Consider the following 13,054-nt stretch of genomic DNA (forward strand, 5'->3'; position numbering starts at 1 on the left):
GCTCAAGGCTTGGTCTTGTTATCTCAGAGTACAACCAAGCCAGTATACAAGGAATAAAGTGTAGGTTATCCTTCTGTCCCTGCTGTATGACATTGAGTCGCCAAATGTAACGTTTAAAAACATTTTAAGACTGGCACCATAATTCTTGCAGTATGCAGACCCCTCTATCCTGATGTTCATCTTACCTCAGAGAAGGAGAATTTTGTCAAAATAACCCTGACACCCCTGAATACTTGATTCAAGCTTACCTCTAACAACAATAGGACAGAAATTCTGAACAGTGGGGAAATACCTACCAGACCCCTGAGTATCTTGCATTCTGAAAAGAAAAAAGAGTATCAAGCATAATCACAGCAAGACCATTTCCTACTGGAGAGAAATACTTTAAGTGTAGCTGACAGCAAGGCATAGCTGACAGCAAGGCATTCCAATATGTAGGCCTTTGCTTTTTGAACACCAAGTGGCTTTTCATATTGATCTTAGGTAAAAATATAAGATCTTATGTGACAAGATATAAACAAAAAGGCATACAAACGAATTCTACAACCTTTTCTTCCATCTTTTGCAACAATAGCTTTACTACTGTTGCTGAAGCCCTCAAAAAAAAATGGAAGAAATCATTTCAAGAGAGAAATCTTGCCTGCTTTTTCATTATAATTATTCTGGTGGAGCCAATAAAAGATGCTATGAATCACCACAAACAGTAATTTCATTCTTTCTATCACTTGCACAAATCTGTTTTTGGCTAGAAATGAATTATCCAGAACAAAGGCTAAGAATGGTGCCTTAACCTGACCTCATATATGATATAATCAAACGTATTGTCACTGGGGTAGCTTGAACGTGCTTAATCAGCAGGAAATAATCTCATAATAAGACCTATGAGCTGCAGGCTCAAATTCTACAATGTTTAAGAGAAGAGCTTCAAAGGAGCTGCTAATACACCCAAATGTTCCATGTCTTCCTTGAATGTTCATAGGAAATAAAATGCTAGAAGATGATGACTTTCGTAGATATCTTTTACAGGCTCAAAAAAATCATTTTCTAGTGAAGGCAAAAGAATAGGTAAGTTATGGGATTTTGAGAACAGACCATAAGCTGAGGGGGGACCAAAAGGATCCCTAGTACTTAAATATGGGTATAAACACCTGGAAAAAAAACCAAAGAAGATCCACTGATCTGAACAATAAATATAACAATAGTTATATACTTCGGATTTATTTGCAGCTTAGTGTTTTGGAATGGATAAAAGGGGAAAAATGAAAGATCCAAATAAAATATGAACGATATATAATTATATTAATGTATTTGAAGCACAAAATTAATTCCTTCCAAAAATTCATGTCATCTGTCTGAAGAGGAGAGGAAAAACAGTCCTGACACAAAGAAAGAAACTCAGCTGCATTACTGAAGTTTTAAAAAATCTCTTAGAAAAATATCTTTAAGAAAATGTCTCGTTAGATCATGTAAGTGTTGTTAAATGAAGTATATCATTTAGTGATACAAGACAATATAGTGAAATAGACGTTGCCTAAGTTTTTCTGGGACAAACCCTTCAACTGTTATAGCTATAAAAGCATCCCAAGAAAGGGAAGACAAGCATTTACAGACTAAAGAAACACTGGGGGATACGCTTCAGTGACTAGTCCTGTACGTCACAGGATGGGGAGAAGGACTAGGTGTAGTCATCAGAACATTTTGCTTAAAGTATATTGATTCTATATAGCTCTGATTCCAAGTCTCCTACCTTCTCTAAATGATAATCATTTCATGTCATACTACATACGCACTTAGTCAGTCTAAAAGATTTGTTTGGAATTTAAGCTCTGTATATTTTTGGAACACCTGATGGTGGGATAAATATTATAATCTGTCATTACACCCAGAATTAAGCATGCCAGAGAAAAGCATGCTTTTAATTGAAGGAAAAGAGTAATTTTCACAAGAGAGTTACTCCAATCCATTTCCTGCCACATGGGCAAAAGGAGGAAAAAAAAAAAGCTATGTATCCATATATACACACACGGACCTGGGTGTGTATACACAAAAACATATGCCCACACACACACTAATTCTGTTTGATGAAAAGCGAGCACCATTGTCCACGCCATTAACAGTGGTAATTAATTACACTATGACATTTCCTCTCATCAATATCCCCCGCTGATCTGTGTAATCATATCCTTGTTGAGAGAAGCATTCGATCATCTGGCTGGATGCAGGTACATCCATGGATATGTTTTCCTTTGTCAATTCCTGATCTATTGAGCCTTCCTTCAAAGCCATTTAAAATTAACACAGTTCCTAAAGTACATATAGGACAACCACCCAATTGTTTACATAATTAACCACCTCCTAGGATGATGACTAGAGCTCAATCTTCCGTTCTATTAGAGCATAAAACCATGAGAGCATCTCTCAGAAAACTACAGCCCGATAATGACAAATGTTAAGTCCTCCAGTTATTTCCTTTTTCAGCTGCTAAGTAGGTTAACAGAAAACTACAAGCAAGCTAACAATGATTTGGACCTTCATGAAATTTAGGAGCTGGATTTTACAACAGATCAGTTGCCAAGTTAACACTCACTTGTTGAGATAGGACCATAAAATACATTTATAAACCCACTGAAGAATTAGATAATCACTGTGACATTATGCAAACCAAAGTAATTCACAATTCAATATCTGCATCTTCAGGAAGTAGCACAAAGCAGGACACAACCAACACGATATTCAACAGCACACTTAACAGCCTCTTGTCTCTACAAGGAATGTCTAGTATCATAGATACCTTTACAAGCAACACCCTACCCAGTCTCACAACAGAACACATGCTGGCAAGTGCAGGGTAATGAGAAGCAATCAGTCAGTAATCCACAAACACTGATACCTGCACCTAAGGGCTCACATGCCTTATTCTTGAAGTTAGTTGAAAGAGCAGGTGGGAAGGACAAAAACCATGGCAAGCCCTTCCAGTTCTAACAAACACAACACAATCAAAGTTAGTATTTCTTTTCAAGAGTTTCCTCTTTCCTTCCTGGTGGTGCCCTAACTCAGACATACTTTTCAATCCTTAGCAGGCTACAAAAAACCCTGTGTTCCTAACAGCCTTTAAAAATGTTATTTTTAAATGTCTCCAGGGTCATACAAATTGTTTATTTGCATGCAGGTATTTCTTAAAAATACCACCAGTAGTCAGCGTTCACTCCACGTATTCCCCGTTTCAGCCAAGCAAGCTCTTGGTTCCTCCAAAATACAGCGGTGTTTACCTCACTGACCTTGGGACTGCCTTCCTCCAGTATTTCTCCCTCATCAGTTTGCATGGGAACAGGATCTGTGCAAAGCTCTGCAGAAATGCAAAATACTGCCTAGAAGATAAAAAGAAAGATATATTTTTAAAAGAATGATTTTGCTGCCTTTAACAGTGTTATGCAAGATTGCAGTGCACATAAATAATGACTCTAGGCTATGACCTTTAATGTTCACGTTCTGCATGTATTCGCTGAATTTATGTTTTGCACAAACAAGTACGGCATCTGCTACTCAGGATAAAATATAATTCTACTTAATGAAGAGAAAAAAAACACCTAGCAGGAAGCTGCTTTCTTTTTTATGTTCAAATATGTCATTGCTGAGTATTTTATGCATTCATCGTGCTTACTGAATAAAACTATGGTCAGCAAGGAATAATCAGAGACTAGAGCTGAGCAAATCTTTCTTATTAGAAAATAGCTTTTGTGATCATACAAGCATTGCAAATTCAGCTTACAGATAATCCAAAGGTTATTAGTCTAAAAAACTGTTATGATTCCCAGCCACCCCAGAGTACCTCTGAATTCTTATTTTACTTTGTCTTCATTTTAGAAATAAATATATTCTAGGCTCTAAATGGTTCAGGGAACAGATAAAGTCATTCATCTCCTGGTCACTATTTCAAATTTAACCCAGGCCAACAGCTCCCAGAGTTTCCAGTATTCAACACTACCTGGTAACTTTTTTAATTTGGTAGACACTGTCTGTGCAGTTCCAACTGAACAAAGTCAACATCCCAAATTCCAATCTTAAAAATTTATCTTATGGACACATGCAATACAGTTAGGGAGTCTACAAAGATTAGAATGTCTTCGACACCAGAGAATAAGCCATCTTTCAGGTGTAACAGAGCATAAAGTCAGCAAGGAATCTCTGAGTCAAGAAGGCAAAACTTCTGCTATCAGCAGATCCATCATATTCCAGTTCTTTGGAAAGCAAGCGCTCACACCAAGCTTACAACTATGAAGCAAACTGCTGTTGGCCTTTAACAACCATCCCTCTCAAGATGCTCATCTCCCCAACTGCACCAGCATTTAAATGCCATTTGAAGTCTCTCCGCATCATATCTGCACCTCAGATACGGACTGTTGTGTCATCCTTTACTGCAGCAATTCCAAGCCTGGAAACTTTGGGAGTGCAAATTGAAATGAGGTCAAAAAGAGAAAGCTTGGAAATTTGTCACCTAAATGTACCTCTTCCGCTTCAAAGTTAGAGGCTGTTCATAAGGTAAGGCTGCCAATGCCTTCTGTTATGTCATGCATAGGTAGACAACATTTTTCATGGCTATTAAGCTGTCACAAGAAATGAAGAATATTCTACAAACAAAAGGCCTGAAACCACAAAATGTTGCTTACAGCTTATCATGCCTTATAACCAGCAAACTGCTGGCTATGTTCAGTAATATCAGAGAGTCTCAGGCAAAGCAGCAGCATTTTTCAGACTTACAGCAATTTCCTTTTCTGGGTTAAGAGGAATGAGGATAAAGCAGAACTCTCACCAAATTCTCTCTGTGAGGTATGGGTGTGAGAAACCTCAGAAAAACTTTACTACTACTACTATCATCATAGCTTTAGTCACAAAAACTTTATTTCCCTTTTCAGTGAATGTTGAACCTCTGAACTATTAAGCAAGAATATTCAGTATCTACAAAGAACCTACTTCTTTTGTAGGTGTAACCAAAAGATTCAGACTTCTCTAAAGAAAGTTACCACTCAATAGCACAGTCACACAGATTTTACCAGCGCAGACTTCATAGATCCAAATGGGCATTACCTCACATCAAGTTCTATTTTACTAGCATTGTCACTGCTCCATCTTACCCTTCATCTTCACGTGCTAGCACAAAGCATAATAGATATAATACTCTCCAAATACAAAAATGCTTGCTGAAGAGTTCATAAACCGGAGATTAACAGGACATAGAATCAATACCATGACTTCAAGTGAATGTACTGATCTTTCTCAAAGCCAAGATTTAACCTAACAAACCAAATACATTGTGTTTGTCAAAAACCACATCAAATATTCAGACGAGACTTTCTGAAGCGTATGAAAAAAGCTGATTGAGACCTAGTTAGCAATATATGAAGATGTATTATTTTGTCCCTTTCACGTCCTAATCCGTTGCATGGAAGTTAACTCCACAAACAGTGCGACAAAACAATTATTTCTGGCATAACACAAAACGATGCCCTTGAAACGTGTTCAGCTTTCACCTCCTTCCTGGAATTCTGCTGTAAAATCAGAGAGGTATGTATATCATGACTGATTCATACAGGAATGACTGGAGATGAACCTAAACTTCAACCCTGTCCCTACAGCGCTGAAGAAGATTAACACACAAGACTGGAGTTTATCACGTTAACAAGGAGATTAAGTAAACAAAAGGAGAAGCACCTCAAGTGAAATGCCATAGGAGACACTCCTAAAGGAATTTGGGGTTATGCTCTATTAGCAGTGAACACCCTAAGCACAAAGTATGTATGTGATGAGCGAATTCCCTTCTACCACGAAACAAATGAAACTGATGGGGACACAATGTGGGGATGTTACAATCGTGGGGGTGACAGAGGCAGGCTAAGATACGCTGCCTGTTGCATATAAGCAAAATTATTAAGTACTGAGAGGTAAGCAAGACGTGGATCAGGCACGGACACCAAGAGCTTCGTGCCCCAAAAGAGTGTCTCCCCGCAGGCGAGCTGCTTGTCCCGCTGCAGGGGCTCGGGCAGAGGCTCCGAGCAGAGCAGGCCCTGTCCATGGTACTCGACCACGCTCTGTGTCCAAACCAACCTCAGCGCCGCTGGGGCAGGGACTTTCTTAGTGTGACTTTGCAATGTCGGATTCGAGTAGTCGGGAAGTGCCACAGCCCAGTAGGCAGACATGCTGTGGTCCAACAGTCAAAATGGTTTTGGTTTCTTTCATCCAGAAGCACAACAGAGAAGTTTATAAAATCAAGTGAGGTCATGTCAAAACAAGACCACCGTGAGGAGTGGTCGCTGCATTAAGAGTGCTAGAAGAACTTGAAGATGAACTTCTAAAAAAATTGCTGTTTATCTTCTGAGATCTCCCAAGAAGTCAGCAGAACTAAGACATAAAAAAATAAACAGAAAAAGTCTACAAGAGCAAAGATAAGCAAACTCTCCCACTGAGGACAGACTAAATACACTAGAACAATTCGAAGCTCAGAGAATAGAGTGAGAAACAGAAAAGAGCGCAATGGAGAAGGAAAAAAAGAGATGAGTCACTCACTCTTCACGTTTTACCAGCTTTGATGTTCAAAACAGACTCTATTATTTCATACCACGCTCAGTTAGTGTGAACTCACTCACATGGAATGGCAAGAAGCTGAAAGTTTAAAAAGGCCCCAATTTACTGGAAAAATTCACAAGGGGGAAAAAAAGTAAATCCACTTAAAAAAAAATAAACCCTCACAGCTGGTATAAGAAGACCTTAAGCCACAGACAGCAGGAGTTATTGCAAGAGGAAGCTTTTGCTAAGCACTGTCCTTTTGTTGTAGTTTTCCCCATGACACTTGCGTGTGGCTTTTTTCAGGAGACAAAGCATCAGGCAACAAACTCTGAGTCCAATTCAATACATTTTTACATACTTTCTTCAATTCCCTGTGAAAGGAAGGATTCATACAGCCACTGGCACAAGAACGCTGCATTTCCATCTTCCTTATTGCCAGAAGCAGGCATTTGGGGATTCCTGAATCCATGAAAAAACATCTCTGACAGACTTTTGTAATAGTCATTAAACTAAGGATGACTTCTCAGCCAAGAAAGCAACTGCCTACTGCCAGCACATGAAGAACCAACGTAATTATTCCACATTGCTGGCAGTGACAAGCCTCTTAAGCTTCTGAGCAGAGGGCTAAAGATCACAAACTGGGTAGCTCATTTTGTACAAAGAGGTAATCAGAACTTGTACTAGGGTCCTACAGGATCGGAAAGGAGCCCAACAGCTTCCAAAGTCCCAAGCATTAAATTAGTTATTTCCAACATTGGATGGACCACACTCCTTGGAGATGAAATGACAAAGTTTATAGACAGTCTGTTTAGACTTTCAGATCTGACACCTATTAACAAAGTCAGTCTTGGAAAAGGTCACAGTATGATAATCCTCTTCTTCCACTCTTGCATATATCCACCAAATCTACCTCAAATAGGACTAAGATCCCCCAGCTTCATCTGAGGTCTTCTGGAAAAATTAACCAACTACAGCCTGAGTGGAAGGGACTCCAAGGGAAGTCTAACCAATGGCAACATACAGGTATGCCAACATACAACCTAGGAGATGCACGTCTGAAGTTAATTACAGTATTTATTTAACTCTTTGAAATTTAATCTAATATTCTCAAAGATAAAAATACTCACTAATAGAAGAACTCTAATTCTTATGAAATTTAATGCCTAAGACAGTATTTTCCTACCGTAATGTAATATGGCCAAATCAGTCTCATGTTTCATCCTGTTTGTGTTTCATCTCTTTCTACAGCAATGATGTACAGAATTTTTTCAGTGATATCAGGATGATGGATGCAGCTACCAGTCAGAAATTCAGCGTAATTACAGCAGTGCAGAGCACCTAGCTCCTTACTACTGCATTCTAGCGTATTCCAGTGAATAAAACCTCAGCCAACCGTCCATATCCTCAAAAAGCCCTCACAAGTACTACCAGTGAACAAGGTACTTCTACTTCCTAAGGCTGATTGTTCCCCAAATAGAAAGGTCTGTCGTTCAGAAGCATAAAACCCTTATTAGCAGGAGAGAGCTGGAATCCAGGTGTCTTCAAATTTGCTGGTCACCAAAAAGGCATTATCGCAACGAAGCACTTTATCTAATAAACAGGTCTTTCGACACTTTGTCTTCTGATTGCCAGCAGACATCAAATACGGACTGAAGAGGAAAATAGTGCCCTTCATTTGATATAGGGGAAAGAATAATATCAAGCTTCTGAAGACAGCAGCTGCAAAAGAAGCACTTTTTGATGTAAAAGCAGTTGTGGTTCCTATGAATTGCAAAGTCTGAATCAGATATGACCAACAGGAAAACCCTCAAAGAAGAGCAAGGCTGTGCAAACTGTCACCATTATAGAAAGTAAGCAGAAACTGAGGGTAGATCCTAAACTCTCTCAAGAGCACAAAGCAAAACAAGTGCACACAAGTGCTCTTCAAAACATGGTGATCTTGTATACATGCCATACTTGAAAACAGGCAGTTCTGTAATGAATTATATCTTAAATGAGACTAACACAATCACGTTGATACATCATTGCAACCATTAGTCCTTACCTAGGTATGCGGACACAGAAGTGTTAGTTTTTAATAATGATCTTGCCATATTACATCAAATCGCTAGTTTCACATTACATGGAGCTTGTTATGACTGTACAAAAGCAACACAAAATTTAACATATGGGAAAAGAACAGAACAGTTTTTGTCATTTTAAATGAGAATTGAGAGGTACTGAGATGAAAGCAAGAACATCCAGAAGAAAAACAAAGCTTCAATTTAACTTCATTGCTTATAGGAGCCAATTACTTACAGAATCCAGTGACTTTAAAATCTCATCAGAAATTAATTCATTTTCAAAGAAAACCACCACACACATCAAATGTAGCTGACGAACACAAATCCCATCAGGCAGTTACAGAAAAATCTTCACATACAAAGCCACAGGAAATAACACACCAGAAAATACATGACATTAGCAATATACTGTAAAAGTGGTTAAAAACTAGTATAGGTGAGTGTTCTTCCCACCTCCAACTTTCAGGGATGCAATACTGAACTTTGGATTTTTATTATTATTTCTTTTTTACCTTTGACAGTTTCCAAGGGCTGCCAAAGCCCACAAGGATCCGTCCTGGCTACATTCAGTGCAAAAACGAAACCCTAGAAGTAGACAAAAATAAATAAATAAATACATTAGCCAACGGTGGTCATTACCAGACAAAAACACGTAGAAACGAAAGACAGTTAATTGCCTCTGAAGCTCAGCAAGCCTTACTCACAAAGCATTTAGAAAAAAAAACTGTCAGATCACATAGGGTAAATACAGAATTCTTATTGTAAAAGAAGCAGCACAGGCTCCTCCTCTTCCCCAAAGTAATGTATGCAGTATCAGGGGGAGAAGAGGAAGAGCTACGGCCAAGGTTAGAGTAAGAGGGAAACGTACTTTTCTCCTCACTATTCTTCCACCTCAACCGCCACTCTAATCAAGGCAATTATTCTTCGAAGGCAAGGATTTTACATATTGCAAAACCCATGTATTTGCTAAGTCTTAGGATCAAATTTAGGCTTAGGTTTTAGCAAATTTAGATTTCTACAGAGTAAAATAGCACCACTGCTGAAAATGTGTTTTAAAAATAGCCACCCTCCAAGAAAATGTCAAAACCATAATACTGTATATTGCTTCCACGTAATTATTACTCACACACCACCACACAATTCAGAGCAATAATCAGTTTTGAAAGAAAAAAAAACACTCATCCTGCAACCCAACAAACCATTTAAGAGGTCAGACTGTTTAATGAAGATTGAGAGCAAGCTGATCAACCAGCAGAATAAATACTATATACTACAGCCTGACATTGAAGTCTGATGAACAACACATCCTGCATACTGCTGCATGACAGAAACATCAAACTGATATTGAACAGGAAATTCCTCTTCCAAGGATTTACTGTGGTTACCAGTTTGTAGAAACCTCGCCACTGGAAGCACCGGGGGAATAGAGGGGAGAAGAAAAAAAAAAAAAAAAGAAGAAACAAAAAGCTAATGATTTCTCATCACAATATAATGGTAATATAACGGAAATACCTCCTAAAACAAACATTATCATTTAAACTAAGCACTACAACTTCATAGCTGCTGAAAATGTTATTTTTGGCATCACGTTATGATTTCCTCATTATTATCATTTTATCCTTTTCACAACAGTTTTGAACTGTTAGCTATCTGTAGGTACAGAACTGAAATGATGGCTTTCCAGCCAGAAATGAACATGCAAAGCAGTATGGAAACACAAGTGCAACATGCTGTCTTCTCAACCACTCCGAAATGTACATCTTCACTTGGAAAACTATTAAGTACATTAATATGGCATTTTAAATTATTGTTACAAAGTAAGGCTCTGGAGACAGAAGTCTACCAGAAGTCAAACTCCTGATTAAGTTTGCAGTAAGTGAATGCATACCCTGGAATGAGTAAGAAGCTGTAACATTTACCTCTTCTTAACATTTCCTTCAGTGAACAAACACTGCTTTCATCCCAGTTTGCTAAGTAAAGCAAGCTGCATTTACCTGGCTTCACTGGACAGTAGAGATTAAGGAAATACTTTTACTACTGACATACAATGAATGTAATACGCAGAGGTGAGAGCAGCCCGCTCTGTTATCGTTGAGTTTTCAGCTTTCCCTATTAATTTCCAATTAACAGAAAAGAAGGGAAAACTGAATTCCTTGACTGAATGGGAAATTGCCACCCATCTCTCTGAAACATCTCAGAAATATCCAGCAATGCCACGTAAAACACTGTTATTTATCCGTGCAGTCAAGTACAAAATACCTTACAGGTGTAGCCGAAGGCTGCTTGCCGTTGACCTAGCAGTTTCAAGAAACGTATCCGACATCCACCCCCACCAACGAGGGTATCAGCCAAAATGCAAGCCTCACGTCTGTGCCATTGCTGACAGCAAAGCATCTGAAGTTGGGGGATATGAAACACTGCAGAAGCTATCCAAATAACAGCTTTTTTTCCAAAAGGGCTTGCTACAGGACGGACTTGGAAATACTGCAGCATTACTATCTAGCAAAAGCATTTAAAATTCCAGCCAAACCACCACATGCTTTTGGACCACTAATGTCTCGATGGGAAGAGAGAGAACTGCTACTAATTATGCCAATAACCTGTCCTACCTCATCACAGAGTCTTGTTCATGAGGAGTATGGATTCCTACCACTAACAGAAAAAGGCCTCTAGTGAGTATCTATTTCACTTTAACAGACAGAAGACAACAAAAGACTGATCATTCTCCTTCCATTACTCTGATAAATTTAGGATTACATTTCTAGAGCAATAACAAAGTTAATTAGCAAAGTCAAAGTAGTTCAAAAGACTAGAATCCACTGAAAACAGGCTAGGTAATGGAGCATGACATGTATCTGAGCAGGACTGCAAAGATGTTACAGCAAAGAGAATCCCAGCATCCACCACAGTCAGAACAATATTTAAATATTGTGGATACACCTCCTAACGCAAGTCTTCAGACGGAGCATCTATTTTGACCAGCCAGGGTTTTAAGATGTGTCAACATGCTTGCCCAGACTGCAAAGGAAAAAAAAAATAAAGGAAAGAAGGCACAGTTTGATTACGTAGCCACCAACTGCTCAAGCAAGAAGGGAGAGGAAGCAAAAATGAAAGGAAACAAGAAAGCCCACCTACAATTTAGGCACTGCTGACAACAAAGTGAGAAAAGGAACTCCCCCTGCCCACCAAAAACTGTGCCAGGTCCTAACCAAGCACTAACAACGTAACTACAACACTTGGTCATTCAATGTCCAAGTGCACTGAGAAATCTGACTCAGTATGTGTTACCTTGCAGTAACAGAAACAAATCACTCAACCTACCTGCTGGTGGCTTACATAAAGTAAGCCCTGCCCTGGCAGACCACAACTGCATCCACGCAGCATAACCCCCTAACTGTTCTGTACGCACTTCTGGTTCTAATCGAGCGAAGAGCAGCACTTTGCTTAGCTGGGTTAGGAAATCTATGAAGCAGCCGAATATCCTGCACAGTGTCAGGACTCCCAGGCTAGCCTTTTTCTCAAGTGTTTGTTTAGGGTGTTGCATTTTTCCCCCGTTTCCATGCCAAGTTCATTACTTACAGCAAGTGCCTCCTTTCTGGTCACCTCACATAAGCTGCCTCTGTAGGAACACCGCAGTATTCCAGCTGCACAGAACTGAAAGGAGCAAGGTTACAATCAGAAATAAGTTTTCTTCCAACTTTTCCCACAACCTCCCACCCAAATCCGGAGAACGCTGGTGACACATGTGAATGAAGTTCCTACCAGCTGTGAGATACCACAGTACAGGGGGAAATTCTAAAAATTTAATTTCTATTTACAAGGGAGTAAAGGGAAGGGGTGAAACTGGTTTCTTGTGTAAGAACCGAGATAACGCACACAGGCGCGCTCAAGGAAAGTGGTTATGTAATTCTACGAGGACTCCTGAGTAGTAATTACGTATAAAAATGAATCCCATTAGCAATTGTTGGGTATGTAATCCTATTTGGATAGAATAATGACACACGAGCATCGCTGAACTGGCTAACACTCAACGCGTTCAAATCATTCAGAACCCTCTACCCTGCACTGACCACAGCTAGAAAAGCCCTCAATTTTGGTTTTGCAAAATATAACTGACTTGCAGGACTGCGCAAGGGTCCAAAACCGTTGGTTTACCACTATACATCCAAGTTAACAACAGGAAAATCTGAATTCCAGTTGCTATTACTTAAGCACCATTCAAAATTAAAAAAAAAAAAAAAAAGTTAATTGTGAAGGTACCCAACAGGTGGCACGTTTCTGAATTCACTGCGTCATGCTGTTGGCGACCACTCGTGCTCAACGCGCAGCACCGTGTGGTGACAAACTGTTCCCGTCGCTGGTCTAGCTGCCATAAACTGAGGCATTTTTTTGGAGCTTCTGGCATTAACTGAGAGCTTTCTGGGCAAGAT

At 39.3% G+C, this 13,054-nt stretch overlaps 1 long non-coding RNA gene across 1 annotated transcript in view; it reads right to left on the reverse strand.

Annotated features, from left to right (window-relative positions):
* The window catches only part of LOC116489029, a 28,098-nt gene extending 15,832 nt beyond the window's left edge, over positions 1-12,266 (reverse strand). The window contains exons 1-3 of the long non-coding RNA XR_004253239.1: positions 12,204-12,266; positions 9,137-9,209; positions 3,279-3,368 (exon numbers count right to left, since the gene is read on the reverse strand). This is a non-coding gene — a long non-coding RNA (uncharacterized LOC116489029). The remainder of the gene's footprint in view (positions 1-3,278; positions 3,369-9,136; positions 9,210-12,203) is intronic.
* Between the last annotated feature and the right edge of the window lie 788 nt (positions 12,267-13,054).

This window comes from Aythya fuligula, chromosome 1 (assembly GCF_009819795.1).
Source record: "Aythya fuligula isolate bAytFul2 chromosome 1, bAytFul2.pri, whole genome shotgun sequence".
In the NCBI taxonomy this organism is placed as follows: Eukaryota; Metazoa; Chordata; class Aves; order Anseriformes; family Anatidae; genus Aythya; species Aythya fuligula.